This window comes from Piliocolobus tephrosceles, chromosome 12 (genome assembly GCF_002776525.5).
Source record: "Piliocolobus tephrosceles isolate RC106 chromosome 12, ASM277652v3, whole genome shotgun sequence".
Classification (NCBI taxonomy): domain Eukaryota; kingdom Metazoa; phylum Chordata; class Mammalia; order Primates; family Cercopithecidae; genus Piliocolobus; species Piliocolobus tephrosceles.
Window position 1 is genome coordinate 81,693,774 of NC_045445.1, and position 15,049 is coordinate 81,708,822.

Sequence of the window (15,049 nt, forward strand, 5' to 3'; positions counted from 1 at the left end):
TTTGTCAAATATGGCCTTTATCACATTGAGGTGCATTTATTCTTTGTAGCTTGTGCTTCACTCCCACCCTAGCCCTGGTGCTGCTGAGCCCCAGGGTAGTGCACAGTCTGTTGTGGACTAGGCTCTCAAAATGATGTCTTGCTGTATCTGCTGCTGATTTAGGAGTGTGGGACCCACACTCCTAAACATTTATATGTTTTCATATTGTTTGTTAGCATCCTTTTCTTTTATTAATAACTTGAGGAACTCTCCGCATCGTTTTCTGTGGGGCAGTGGTGATGAACTCCCACAGCTTTTTGTTTGGGAAATAATTTCTTCTTTATTTTTGAAACATAGTTTTACTGACTATATTATGATATTCTTCTAGGCAGTTTTTTTTTTTTTTTTTCTTTCAGCGTGTAGAATGTATCATTCCCAACCCCTTTTGGCCTGCAAGGTTTCTGCCGAGAAATCTGGTGATAGTCTTATGGATAATCTTATGGAGACTGCCTTTTATGTGATAAGTTGCTTTTCTCTTTTTACTTTCATGATTCTCCCTTTTTTTGACTTTTGTTAATTTGATTATATTATATCTTAGTGAAGATCTCTTTACATTCAATTTATTTGGCTTTCTTTGGGCTTCATGGTCTGGATGTTCTCTTTGTTATCCAGATTGCAGAAGTTTTCTGTCATTCCCTTACTTAACTAAGCTGTCTGACCCTTTCTCTTTCTATACTCCTTTTTATGAATCCTTCTGGGATTCCTATAGTTTTGTTGTTGTTGTTGTTATCGTTGTTTGTTTGCTTGCTTTATGGTGTCCCATAAATCCCATAGGCTTTCTTCACTCTTTTTCATTCTTTTTTTGTCCCTGTGATTGGATAATTTCAAATGGCCTGTCTTTGAGTTTGCTGATTATTCTGCTTCAGAGAGTCTTCTGTTGAAGCTCTCTGTATGGCCTTTTTTAGTTTCATCATTGTATTGTCCTGCTCCAGAATTTCTGTTTCATTCTTTTTTATGTTTCTTTTTATTGCACCTCTTCTTATTTTGCTTGTACGTTTTCTGGTTTTGTTTAGTTGTCTGTGTTTGCTTGTAATTAACTGAGCTCCTTTAAGGTGATTATTTTGAATTCTTTTTCAGGCAGTTTATAGATATTTATTTCTTTAGGATCGGTGACTGGTGCTTTAATTTATTCATTTGGTGGTATCATGTTTCCTTGATTATTACTTAAAAACTTTTTTTTTTTTTGAGACGGAGTCACGCTCTGTCGCCCAGGCTGGAGTACAGTGGCGTGATCTCGGCTCACTGCAAGCTCTGCCTCCTGGGTTCATGCCATTCTCCTGCCTCAGCCTCCTGAGTAGCTGGGACTACAGGTGCCCACCACCGTGCCCAGCTAATTTTTTTTTTTTGAAATTTTTAGTAGAGACGGGGTTTCACCGTGTTAGCCAGGATGGTCTCGATCTCCTGACCTCGTGATCCACCCACCTCAGCCTCCCAAAGTGCTGGGATTACAGGCATGAGCCACCGCACCCGGCCACAAAAACATTTTTTTTTAGACAAGGTCTCACTCTGTCACCAGGCTGCAGTGCAGTGTTGTGATCACGACTCACTGCAGCCTCAACCTCCTAGGCCCAAAGAATCTTCCCACCTCAGCCTCCCATATCTGCTGGGACCACAGGCATGTATCACCATGCCCGACTAATTTTTAAATTTTTGTATAGATGGGGTCTCCCTATGTTGCCCAGGCTGGTCTTGAATTCCTGAACTAAAGTGATCCTTCCACCACAGCCTCCCAAAGTGCTGGGATTATAGGTATGAGCCACTACACCTGACCTTGATTATTTTTTATTCTTGTGGCCTTGCATTGGTATCTGCACATTTGAACAAGTAGGCACACTTTTTCAATCTTTACAGACTTGCTTCAGCAGGGAAAGCCCTTTACCAGTCCGCCTGTCTAGTGATTCTGGATGGGTCATCTCATGAAGACCATGGGCAAATTTTCTGCTGGAGTTCTCAGATATGCTGGCCTAGTGCCTGTGTCTGCATGGCCAGCCTGGAATCTGGGTTTGTGTGGTCCATCCTGGCACTGAGGCAGGCCATGAACTTGGGTCAGAGGCCAGCATAAAGCTTCGTGCCATGAGAACTGATCTGGCACTGAGGCTAATGGGATCAGTCTCCCATTGGGATAAGCCTAGAGCCTGGGACTGTGGGGGTGGGTCCATAACTGGGATGTGCCTGGAGGCTGGGTTCATGAGGCAAGCCTGGAGCTTTGGGCAATAGGAGCTAACTTGGTGCTGGGGCAGGCTTGAAGTCTGGGCCCACAGTGGTGGGCCTAAGACCGCCTATTTTCTAGTTATGGTAAATTAAATGCAGGGAACAGTCAAAATGGAAGGGTTCCTGCCATAGATGTAGTAAAAATATAGTTTAAAACCTCTTTGCTTATTTAAAAAGTTATTTGTGCTTGTTATAAAAACTTAAGCATCACAAAAATATGTATTATGGATTGTAAAGTAAGCATCCATTCCACACTCAAAAACAGAATCATTGAAATGCATTTGGTGCGTCTGGCTCCCGCTCTCACATCCATTGCAGTACATTGAGCTCCATAGAGACAGCGCCGGGGCAAGTGAGTGCCGGACGGGCACTGGGCGACTCTGTGCCTCACTGAGGAAAAATAACTAAACATGGACAAAGGAGATCCTAAGAAGCCAAGAGGCAAAATGTCATCATATGCATTTTTTGTGCAAACTTGTCGGGAGGAGCATAAGAATAAGCACCCAGATGCTTCAGTCAACTTCTCAGAGTTTTCTAAGAAGTGCTCAGAGAGGTGGAAGACCATGTCTGCTAAAGAGAAAGGAAAATTTGAAGATATGGCAAAGGCAGACAAGGCCCATTATGAAAGAGAAATGAAAACCTGTATCCCTCCCAAAAGGGAGACAAAAAAAGAAGTTCAAGGATCCCAATGCACCCAAGAGGCCTCCTTTGGCCTTCTTCCTGTTCTGCTCTGAGTATTGCCCAAAAATCAAAGGAGAACATCCTGGCCTGTCCATTGGTGATGTTGCGAAGAAACTGGGAGAGATGTGGAATAACACTGCTGCAGATGACAAGCAGCCTTTTATGAAAAGAAGGCTGCAAAGCTGAAGGAAAAATATGAAAGGGATATTGCTGCATATTGAGCTAAAGGAAAGCCTGATGCAGCAAAAAAGGGAGTTGTCAAGGCTGAAAAAAGCAAGAAAAAGAAGGAAGAGGAGGAAGATGAGGAAGATGAAGAGGATGAGGAGGAGGAGAAGGTGAAGAAGATGACGATGATGAATAAGTTGGTTCTAGCGCAGTTTTTTTCTTGTCTATAAAGCATTTAACCTCCCTGTACACAACTCACTCCTTTTAAAGAAAAAAATTGAAATGTAAGGCTGTATAAGATTTGTTTTTAAACTGTACAGTGTCTTTTTTTGTATAGTTAACACACTACCGAATGTGTCTTTAGATAGCCCTATCCTGGTGGTATTTTCAATAGCCACTAACCTTGCCTGGTACAGTATGGGGGTTGTAAATTGGCATGGAAATTTAAAGCAGGTTCTTGTTGGTACACAGCACAAATTAGTTATATATGGGGATGGTAGTTTTTTCATCTTCAGTTGTCTCTGATGCAGCTTATATGAAATAATTGTTGTTATGTTAACTGAATACCACTCTGTAATTGCAAAAAAAAAAAAAATTGCAGCTGTTTTGTTGACATTCTGAATGCTTCTAAGTAAACACATTTTTTTTATTAAAAAAAAAAAGAAATGCATTTGGAAGATTTAAGGAGTTTTTTTTTAAAGTTTGTTTTCAAAATAGATTGCAGTTAAAAAAGATTAATAGACTGAAGTAAAGCCAAAGAGTATACACAGGAAAATTTGTAATTGGTGATCTCCTGTTGTATTAGAGACAATGAGATAAATTGGTAAAATAACAGAAGACATTTGAATTGGATAGCATCCAAGAGAGCTGGATAAAACCCTGAAGATGTTCTGTAAAATATAATATAACATTTGCCATAATAAATGAGATTTAATGACATTACTTCTTTGACTTACAGGTCAGAGACTAGGTCCTTATGCTTATAAATTCTTGAAGAAGAGAGTTCTTTGTAGGTTAACAAAGATGAGAGTATTTCTCAATGCAGAGAAAGGGAGCTCTGTGCTGCTTTTCTCCCAATAGGGATACAAATAGATCATAGTTTTTTCAGCATCCTTCTTTTATGGTTACAGTTTATATTATCTTTTTTTTTTTTTTAAAAAAAAAAGACCATAAATTTATTGTTGCTAGATTTGGGGGAAGTTAATAAATGATTGTGTAAGCAGTATGTTACGGAGGAGTAAATTTTGAGATCCTTTTCCAGCACCATTTAAAATTCTCTAAATACTAATCTGAAACCTGTCTCTGTTGGTAAGTAATGTAAGTTGCTTTCTATTGGTCAGGAATAGTTTTTTTTCTTGATGGAGTATCTCTGAGTTCGGAGGGAACTGTGTCTCTTTTCTGCCTGTATAAAACTTATTGTAACCTCTTTGAATTAAAAGAAAAACCCAGCAAAAAATATACTGTTGCTTTCTAAATTCATAGTGCTTAGATTTAGTAAACCTAGATTATGTAATTTCTATACTGCATTTAAAAGACCTATCATATTTACCCTAAGGATAGTATTTAAATAGGGGATATGTTTATCTATTATTGTTTTGCCTTTACTATATTTAGGTAGGAATATATATCACCAGAGGTCTTATATTGAGAAATAAAGGAAATAAAGAAATTATAAATGTGTTTACATGCACAAATATTGATGTTCCATCACACAAGACCAAAGGACATTTGTACCAGTTTTAATGTACTTAATGTTCATTCCTTTATTTTCCCTTCTCTTGTCAGCCTGAGGCCCTGAGAATCTGACATTATTAGGCAATGTGATCTAAGGGAAGGTCTCAGAGCTGGCAGAAAATTTGTTAAAGATAAACTGTAACCTTGAATCACTCAGTTAACTACTATGTACCACAATATCCTCACCTGAAAAATAGGTGCAATATTATGCGTGTCACAGGCATGGAATGAGGATAACAGAAGAAATATAGTAGTTATTTGAAAAGCTAAGGGTGATAGCTTTACATATACGGTGATAAAATTATTAACTAAAAATCAGCATATACAAGGTTTATTTTTAATGGAAATGAAGGTATTAGCACCATCTAGTGGAAATATAAAGAATTGTATAATAGCAATTTCAATACAGAAAATAATTTAATATAGATAACTCTTTAGAGCTGGAAGAAATCTTACAGATCACCTAATTAGTAATTTAGAGATTATGTTCTGTGGTGTCTTTAGATTCTACCAGAAGAGCCTCAGGACCTCCTTTAAGAGAAAGAAGAGTCTTTTCCACAATTCTCTAAGATTCTCATGTTGCTTCAAATAGAGAAGTTAGGCTTCAATCAGTTTTTTATATAATATGTCCTTGTAAGATTTTGTTTGAAAAAATGATTCTCCTTCTTAGAAAAAGTTTGAAAATGACTGGTTTAGATTAACTCATCTTTGTACAGATAAGGACATATAAATTTAGAGAGCTTGAGACTTGTTTGAGGGTACATAGTTGGAACAATAGATCTCTAGTCTTTTAGGAATAGTTTTTCTCTAACGGTCAGTAGTGATGTCCTTTCTTTTATTCTTGATTGTAGTAATTTGAGCCTTCTCTCTTCTTTTCTTGGTCAATGTTGCTAAAGGTGCCCATTTTTTGATATATTGAAAGCATAAACTTTTGGGTTTGTTGATTTTACTCTATTATTTTTTAGTGATCGATTTCATTTATTTCCACTGTAATCTTTATAATTTTCCCCCTCTGTGCTTGATTGCTCTTCCTTTTCCCTTTTCCTAAGGTGAAAGATTAGTGTACTGATTTGAGATCTTTTAAAAATTATTGATGTTTATAGCTATAAATTTTCCTTTGACTGTTGCCTTAGCTGTACCTCCTAAATTTTGGTGTGTGCGTTTTCCTTTTTATTCATCTCAAGGTATTTTCTAATTCCCCTTGTAATTTTTTCTTTGATCCATTTGGTTATGTAGATGTGTGTTGTTAAATTTTCACATTTGGTAATTTCCTCATTTCTTTTTTGTTCTTGATTTCTAATTTAATTCAGTGTAGACAAGTAACTACTATGGCCTTTTATGGCCTAGGATGTGTTCTATTCTGAAGAATGTTCTATGTGCAATTAAGAATTTATAGTCTGCTATTATTGGGCGGAGTGTTGATATGGTTTGGCTGTGTGTCTCCACCCAACTCTCATCTCGAATTGTAATCCCCACATGTCAAGAGAGAGACCTGGTGGGAGGTGATTGGATCATGGGGCCGGTTTCCTCCATGATGTTCTCATGATAGTGAGTGAGTTCTCACGAGATCTGATGGTTTTATCAGGGGCTCTTCTCCCTTTGCCCTCTCTCTCTTGCCTGCTGCCATGTAACATGTGCCTGCTTCTATTTCTGCCATGAATGTAAGTTTCCCGAGGCCTCCCCAGTCATGTGGAACTGAGAGTCAATTAAACCTCTTTTCTTTATAAATTACCCTGTCTCAGACAGTTCTTTATGGCAGTGTAAAAATGGACTAATTCGAGTGCGCTACCAATGTCTATTAGGTCTAGCAGGTTTATAGTGTTCTTCGAGTCTTATATATACTTTTTGATGTTCTGCCTAGTTGTTCTATCTATTATTATTATTTTGGCCAGATATTTTATTTATTTTTAATTTTTGTGGGTACATATTAGGTATACATATTTATGGGATACATGAGATGTTTCAATTCAGGCATGCAATGTGAAATAATCACATCATGGAAAATGGGCTATCTATGACTTCAATCATTTATCCTTTGTGTTACAAACAATCCAATTATGCTATTTTAGTTATTTTAAAATGCTTGATTAAGTTCTTATTGACTATACTCACCCTATTGTGCTATCAAATAGTAGGCTTCATTCCTTCTTTTTAATTATTTTTTATAACCATTAATCATCCTCACCTCCCCTCACCAAACCACCCCCCAAACCCTTTTCAGCCTCTGGTAACCATCCTTCTACTCTCTATGTCCATGTGTTCAATTGTTTTCATTTTTAGGTCCCACAGATAAGTGAGAACATGTGATGTTGGTCTTTCTGTGCGTGGCTTATTTCACTTAACATAATGATCTCCAGATTCATTTACATTGTTGCAAATGACAGAATCTCATTCTTTTTATGGCTATATAAGACTCCACTGTATAAATGTACCACATTTCTTTATCCATTCATCTATCTATGGATACTTAGGTTGTTTCCAAATCTTGGCTATTGTGAGCAGTGCTGCAATAAACATAGGAGTGCAGATATCTCTTCAATATACTGATTTCCTTTCTTTTTTTAAATTATAATTTAAGTTCTAGGGTACATGTGCACAATGTGCAGGTTTGTTACATATGTATACATGTGCCATGTTGGTGTGCTGCACCCATTAACTTGTCATTTACATTAGATATATCTCCTAATGCTATCCCTCCCCCAGCCCCCCACCCCATGACAGGCCCTGGTGTATGATGTTCCCTTTTCTGTGTCCAAGTGTTCTCATTGCTCAATTCCCACCTGTGAGTGAGAACATGTGGTATTTGGTTTTCTGTCCTTGTGATAGTTTGCTGAGAATGATGGTTTTCAGCTGCATCCATGTCCTTACAAAGGACATGAACTCATCCTTTTTTATGGCTGCATAGTATTCCATGGTGTATATGTGCCACATTTTCTTAATCCAGTCTGCCATTGATGGACATTTGGGTTGGTTCCAAGTCTTTGCTATTGTGAATAGTGCCACAATAAACATATATGTGCATGTGTCTTTATAGCAGCAAGATTTATAATCCTTTGGGTATATACCCAGTAATGGGATGGCTGGGTCAAATGGTATTTCTAGTTCTAGATCCTTGAGGAATCGCCACTCTGTCTTCCACAATGGTTGAACTAGTTTAAGACTCCTACCAACAGTGTAGAAGTGTCCCTATTTCTCCACATTCTCTCCAGCACCTGTTGTTTCCTGACTTTTTAATGATCACCATTCTAACTGGTGTGAGATGGTACCTCACTGTGGTTTTGATTTGCATTTCTCTGATGGCCAGTGATGATGAGCATTTTTTCATGTGTCTGTTGGCTGCATGAATGTCTTCTTTTGAGAAGTGTCTGTTCATATCCTTTGCCCACTTTTTGATGGGGTCGTTTGTTTTTTTCTTGTAAATTTGTTTGAGTTCTTTGTAGATTCTGGATATTAGCCCTTTGTCAGATGAGTAGATTGTAAAAATTTTCTCCTATTCTGTAGGTTGCCTGTTTACTCTGATGGTAGTTTCTTTTGCTGTGCAGAAGTTCTTTAGTTCAATCGGATCCCATTTGTCAATTTTGGCTTTTGTTGCCATTGCTTTTGGTGTTTTAGACATGAAGTCCTTGCCCATGCCTATGTCCTGAATGGTATTGCTTAGGTTTTCTTCTATGTCCTGAATGGTATTGCTTAGGTTTTCTTCTAGGGTTTTTATGGTTTTAGGTGTAACATTTAAGTCTTTAATCCATCTTGAACTAATTTTTGTATAAGGTGTAAGGAAGGGATCCAATTTCAGCTTTCTACATATGGTTAGCCAGTTTTCCCAGCACCATTTATTAAATAGGGAATCCTTTCTCCATTTCTTGTTTTTGTCAGGTTTGTCAAAGATCAGATGGTTGTAGATGTGTGGTATTATTTCTGAGTCCTCTGTTCTGTTCCATTGGTCTATGTATCTGTTTTGGTACCAGTACCATGCTGTTTTGGTTACTGTAGTCTTGTAGTATAGTTTGAAGTCAGGTAGCTTCCAGCTTTGTTCTTTTGCCTTAAGATTGTCTTGGCAATGCAGGATCTTTTTTTGTTCCATATGAAGTTTAAAGTAGTTTTTTCCAATTCTGTGAAGAAAGTTATTGGTGGCTTGATGGGGATGGCATTGAATCTATAAATTACCTTGGGCAGTATGGCCATTTTCATGATATTGATTATTCCTATCCATGAGCATGGAATGTTCTTCCATTTGTTTGTGTCCTCTTTTATTTCGTTGAGCAGTGATTTGTAGTTCTCCTTGAAGAGGTCCTTCACATCCCTTGTAAGTTGGATTCCCAGGTATTTTATTCTCTTCGAGGCAATTGTGAATGGGAGTTCACTCATGATTTGGCTCTCTGTTGGTCTGTTATTGGTGTATAAGTATGCTTGTGATTTTTGCACATTGATTTTGTATCCTGAGAATTTGCCGAAGTTGTTTATCAGCTTAAGGAGATTTGGGGCTGAGACGATGGGGTTTTCTTTCTTTTTTTGAGACAAAGTCTCACTCTGTCACCCAGGCTGGAGTGCAGTGGCTGGATCTCAGCTCACTGCAAGCTCCGCCTCCTGGGTTTACGCCATTCTCCTGCCTCAGCCTCCCGAGTAGCTGGAAGTACAGGCACCCGCCACCTCGCTCGGCTAGTTTTTTGTATTTTTTAGTTGAGACGGGGTTTCACCATGTTAGCCAGGATGGTCTCGATCTCCTGACCTCGTGATCCACCCATCTCGGCCTCCCAAAGTGCTGGGATTACAGGCTTGAGCCACCGCGCCTGGCCGACGATGGGGTTTTCTAAATATACAATCATGTCATCTGCAAGCAGAGACAATTTGACTTCCTCTTTTCCTAATGGAATACCCTTTATTTCTTTCTCCTGCCTGATTGCCCTGGCTAAAACTTCCAACCCTATGTTGAATAGGAGTGGTGAGAGAGGGCATCCCTATCTTGTGCCAGTTTTCCAAGTGAATGCTTCCAGTTTTTGCCCATTCAATATGATACTGGCTGTGGGTTTGTCATAAATAGCTCTTATTATTTTGAGATATGTCCCACCAATACCTAATTTACTGAGGGTTTTTAGCATGAAGCGCTGTTGAATTTTATCAAAGGCCTTTTCTGCATCTATTGAGATAATCATGTGGTTTTCGTCTTTGGCTCTGTTCATATGCTGGATTACGTTGATTGATTTGCTTATGTTGAACCAGCCTTGCATCCCAGGGATGAAGCCCACTTGATCATGGTGGACAAGCTTTTTGATGTGCTGCTGCATTCGGTTTGCCAGTATTTTATTGAGGATATTTGCATTGATGGTCATCAGGGATATTGGTATAAAGTACTCTTTTTTTTGGTTGTGTCTCTGCCAGGCTTTGGTATCAGGATGATGTTGGCCTCATAAAATGAGTTAGAGAGGATTCCTTCTTTTTCTATTGATTGGGATAGTTTCAGAAGGAATGGTACCAGCTCCTCCTTGTACCTCTGGTAGAAATTGGTTGTGAATCCGTCTGGTCCTGAACTTTTTTTGGTTGGTATGCTATTATCACCTTATTTCAGAGCCTGTTATTGGTCTATTCATGGATTCAATTTCTTCCTGGTTTAGTCTTGGGATGGTGTATGTGTTTAGGAATTTATCCATTTCTTCTAGATTTTCTAGTTTATTTGCGTAGAGGTGTTTGTAGTATTCTCTGATGGTAGTTTGCATGTCTGTGGGAGTGGTGGTGAGATCCCCTTAATCATTTTTTATTGCATCTATTTGATTCTTCTCTCTTTTCTTCTTTATTAGTCTTGCTAGCAGTCTATCAATTTTGTTGATCTTTTCAAAAAACCAATTCCTGGATTCATTGATTTTTTGGAGGGGTTTTTGTGTCTCTATCTCCTTCAGTTCTGCTCTGATCTTAGTTATTTCTTGCCTTCTGCTAGCATTTGAATGTGTTTGCTCTTGCTTCTCTAGTTCTTTTAATTGTGATGTTAGAGTGTCAATTTTAGATCTTTCCTGGTTTCTCTTGTGGGCGTTTAGTGCTATAAATTTCCCTCTACACACTGCTTTAAGTGTGTCCCAGAGATTCTGGTATGTTGTGTCTTTGTTCTCATTGGTTTCAAAGAACATCTTTATTTCTGCCTTCATTTTGTTATGTACCCAGTAGTCATTCAGGAGCAGGTTGTTCAGTTTCCATGTAGTTGAGCAGTTTTGAGTGAGTTTCTTAGTCCTGAGTTCTATTTGATTGCACTGTGGTCTGAGAGACAGTTTGTTATAATTTCTGTTCTTTTACATTTGCTGAGGAGTGCTTTACTTCCAACTATGTGGTCAATTTTGGAATAAGTGTGATGTGGTGCTGAGAAGAATGTATATTCTGTTGATTCGGGGTGGAGAGTTCTGTAGATGTCTATTAGGTCTGCTTGGTGCAGAGTTGAGTTCAATTCCTGGATATCCTTTTCAACTTTCTGTCTCGTTGATCTGTCTAATGTTGACAGTGGGGTGTTAAAGTCTCCCATTATTATTGTGTGTGAGTCTAAGTCTCTTTGTAGGTCTCTAAGGACTTGCTTTAGGAATCTGGGTGCTCCTGTATTGGTTGCATAGATATTTAGGATAGTTAGCTCTTCTTGTTGAATTGATCCCTTTACCATTATGTAATGGCCTTCTTTGTCTCTTGATCTTTGATGGTTTAAAGTCTGTTTTATCAGTGACTAGGTTTGCAATCCCTGCTCTTTTTAGCTTTCCATTTGTTTGGTATATCTTCCTCCATCCCTTTATTTTGAGCCTATATGTGTCTCTGCACGTGAGATGGGTCTCCTGAATACAGCACACTGATGGGTCTTGACTCTTTATCCAATTTGCCAGTCTGTGTCTTTTAATTGGAGTATTTAACCCATTTACATTTAAGGTTAATATTGTTATGTGTGAATTTGATCCCATCGTTATGACGTTAGCTGATTATTTTGCCCATTAATTTATGCAGTTTCTTCCTAGCATTGATGGTCTTTACAATTTGGCATGTTTTTGCAGTGACTGGTACTGGTTGTTCCTTTCCATGTTTAGTACTTCCTTCAGGAGCTCTTGTAAGGCAGGCCTGGTGGTGACAAAATGTCTCAGCATTTGCTTGTCTGAAAGGATTTTATTTCTCCTTCACTTATGAAGCTTAGTTTGGCTGGATATGAAATTCTGGGTTGAAAATTCTTTTCTTAAGAATGTTGAATATTGGCCCCCACTCTCTTCTGGCTTGCAGAGTTTCTGCTGAGAGATCCACTATTAGTCCGAGGGACTTCCCTTTGTGAGTAGCCTGACCTTTCTCTCTGGCTGCCCTTAACATTTTTTCCTTCCTTTCAACTTTGGTGGATCTGACAATTATGTGTTTTGGAGTTGCTTTTCTCGAGGAGTATCTTTGTGGCATTCTCTGTATTTCCTGAATTTGAATGTTGGCCTGCCTTGCTAGGTTGGGGAAGTTCTCTAGGATAATATCCTGAAGAGTGTTTTCCAACTTGGTTCCATTCTCCCTGTCACTTTCAGTTACACCAATCAAATGTAGATTTGGTCTTTTCACATAGTCCCATATTTCTTGGAGGCTTTGTTCATTTCTTTTTACTCTTTTTTCTCTAAACTTCTCTTCTCGCTTCTATTCATTCATTTGATCTTCAATCACTGATATGCTTTCTTCCAGTTGATTGAGTGGGCTACTGAAGCTTGTGCATTTGTCACGTAGTTCTTGTGCTGTGGTTTTCAGCTCCATCAGGTCTTTTAAGGATTTCTCTACACTGGTTATTCTAGTTAGCCATTCATCTAATCTTTTCTCAAGATTTTTAGCTTCTTTGCAATGGGCTCGAACTTCCTCCTTTAGCTCAGAGAAGTTTGATCATCTGAAGTCTTCTTCGCTCAACTTGTCAAGTCATTCTCCATCCAGCTTTGTTCCATTGCTGGCGAGGGGCTCCATTGCTTTGGAGGGAGAGAGGCCCTCTGATTTTTAGCATGTTCAGCTTTTCTGCTCTGATTTTTCCCCATCTTTGTGGTTTTATCTACCTTTGGTCTTTGATGATGGTGATGTACAGATGGGGTTTTGGCGTGGATGTCCTTTCTGTTTGTTAGTTTTCCTTCTAACAGTCAGGACTCTCAGCTGCAGGTCTGCTGGAGTTTGTTGGAGGTCCACTCCAGACCCTGTTTGCCTGGGTATCAGCAGCAGAGGCTGCTGAACAGCGACTATTGCTGAACAGCAAATGCTGCCTGATCGCTCCTTTGGAAGCTTCGTCTCAGAGGGGTACCCGGCCGTGTGAGGTGTCAGTCTGCCCCTACTAGGAGTTACCTCCCTGTTAGGCTACTTGGGGACAGGGACCCACTTGAGGAGGTAGTCTGTGTAAAGGTAAAGTGAGGCTGGAGCCAACCCGGGAATGAAGACACAAGGCAAATGGCAGTGAGAATAGCTTTTATTAGGTCTTGCGGGCGAGGTTCCTCAGTCCAAAGGCGTGGGCCGAGGGAGTCGTGCTGAGGGAGGAGGGTAGGGGCTTTTTATAGGTAGGGAAACTGGTTGTGCAAACAGGGCCTGGGGGGTCTTGAAACTACTAGGGCAGGAGTTGAGTAAGGGTCATGAGGAAGGGGTCTTTGAAAACTGTCAACCGAAACTGCTGTTTACGAACTTGTGGAATGCAGGTGAGCTGCAGGTCATGGGGGAGTGTGGTTGCCCAGCCAGAACTCTGACGCATGTAAGTCTGCAGGTGTGTACAAGGGTGAAGGGAGTCTTTAACAAAACGCCTGCTACGCTGGGTAACGCCACCATGTTGGGTCTAGATTCCTGCCTAACAGTCTGTTCGTTCTCAGATCTCAAACTTCATGCTTGGAGAATCACTACTCTCTTCAAAGCTGTCAGACAGGGAAATTTAAGTTTGCAGAGGTTTCTGCTGCATTTTGTTTGGCTATGCCCTGCTCCCAGAGGTGGAGTCTACAGAGGCAGGCAGGCCTCTTTGAGCTGCAGTGGGCTCCACCCAGTTCCAGCTTCCTGGCTGCTTTGTTTACCTACTTAAGCCTCAGCAATGGCGGGCGCCCCTCCTCTAGCCTCCTTGCCGCCTTGCAGTTCAATCTCAGACCACTGTGCTAGCAATGAGCCAGGCTCCATGGGTGTGGGACCTTCCGAGCCAGGCGCGGGATATAATCTCCTGGTGTGGCATTTGGTAAGACTGTTGGAAAAGCGCCGTATTAGTGCGAGTGGGAGTGACCTGATTTTCTAGGTGCCGTCTGTCACAGCTTCCCTTGTCTAGGAAAGGGAATTCTCTGACCCCTTGCACTTCCTGGGTGAGGTGATGCCTCGCCCTGCTTGGGCTCATGCTCGGTGGGCTGCATCCACTGTCCTGCATCCACTGTCCTGCACCCACTGTCTGACAAGCCCCAGTGAGATGAACTAGTACCTCAGTTGGAAATGCAGAAATCACCAGTCTTCTGCTTCGCTCACTTTGGGAGATGTAGACTGGAGCTGTTCCTATTTGGCCATCTTGGAACTGCCCCCTGTGATTTCCTTTCTTTTGGGCATAGAAACAGAAGTGGGATTGCTGGATCATATGGTAGCTCAATTTTTAGTTTTTTGAGGAACCTCCAAACTGTTCTCCGTAGTGGTTGTACTAATTTACATTCCTTCCCACCAACATTGTGCAAGGATTCCCTTTTCTCCATCCCTTTTCTCCACACCCTCGCCAGCATTTGTTATTGCCTGTCTTTTGGATATAAGCCATTTTAACTGAGTGGAGATGATCTCATTGTAGTTTTGATTTGCATTGTTCTGACGATCAAAGACGTTGAGCATCTTTCATGTGTCTGCCTGCCATTTGTATGTCTTCTGTGAGAAATGTCTAAATCTTTTGCCCATTTTTGATTGGATCATCAGATTTTCCCCTATAGAGTTATTTAAGCTTCTTATATATATTCTGATCATTAACCCCTTATTAGATGGGTAATTTGCAAACATTTTCTTCAGCTCTGTGGGTCATTTCTTCATTTTGTTGATTGTATCCTTTGCTGTGCAGAAGCTTTTATTTTTTTTTTTTTATTTTTATTTTTTTATTATACTTTAAGTTCTAGGGTACATGTGCATAACGTGCAGGTTACATATGTATACATGTGCCATGTTGGTGTGCTGCACCCATCAACTCGTCAGCACCCATCAATTCATCATTTATATCAGGTATAACTCCCCAATGCAATCCCTCCCCCCTCCCCCCCCCATGATAGGCCCC

At 39.9% G+C, this 15,049-nt stretch overlaps 1 pseudogene across 1 annotated transcript; it reads left to right on the top strand.

Annotated features, from left to right (window-relative positions):
* Window positions 1-2,541: 2,541 nt before the first annotated feature.
* On the top strand, window positions 2,542-3,384 carry LOC111536130 (annotated as a pseudogene). The gene has a single exon (XR_002729655.2). The product of XR_002729655.2 is annotated as a high mobility group protein B1 pseudogene (transcript).
* The last annotated feature ends 11,665 nt before the right edge of the window (window positions 3,385-15,049 follow it).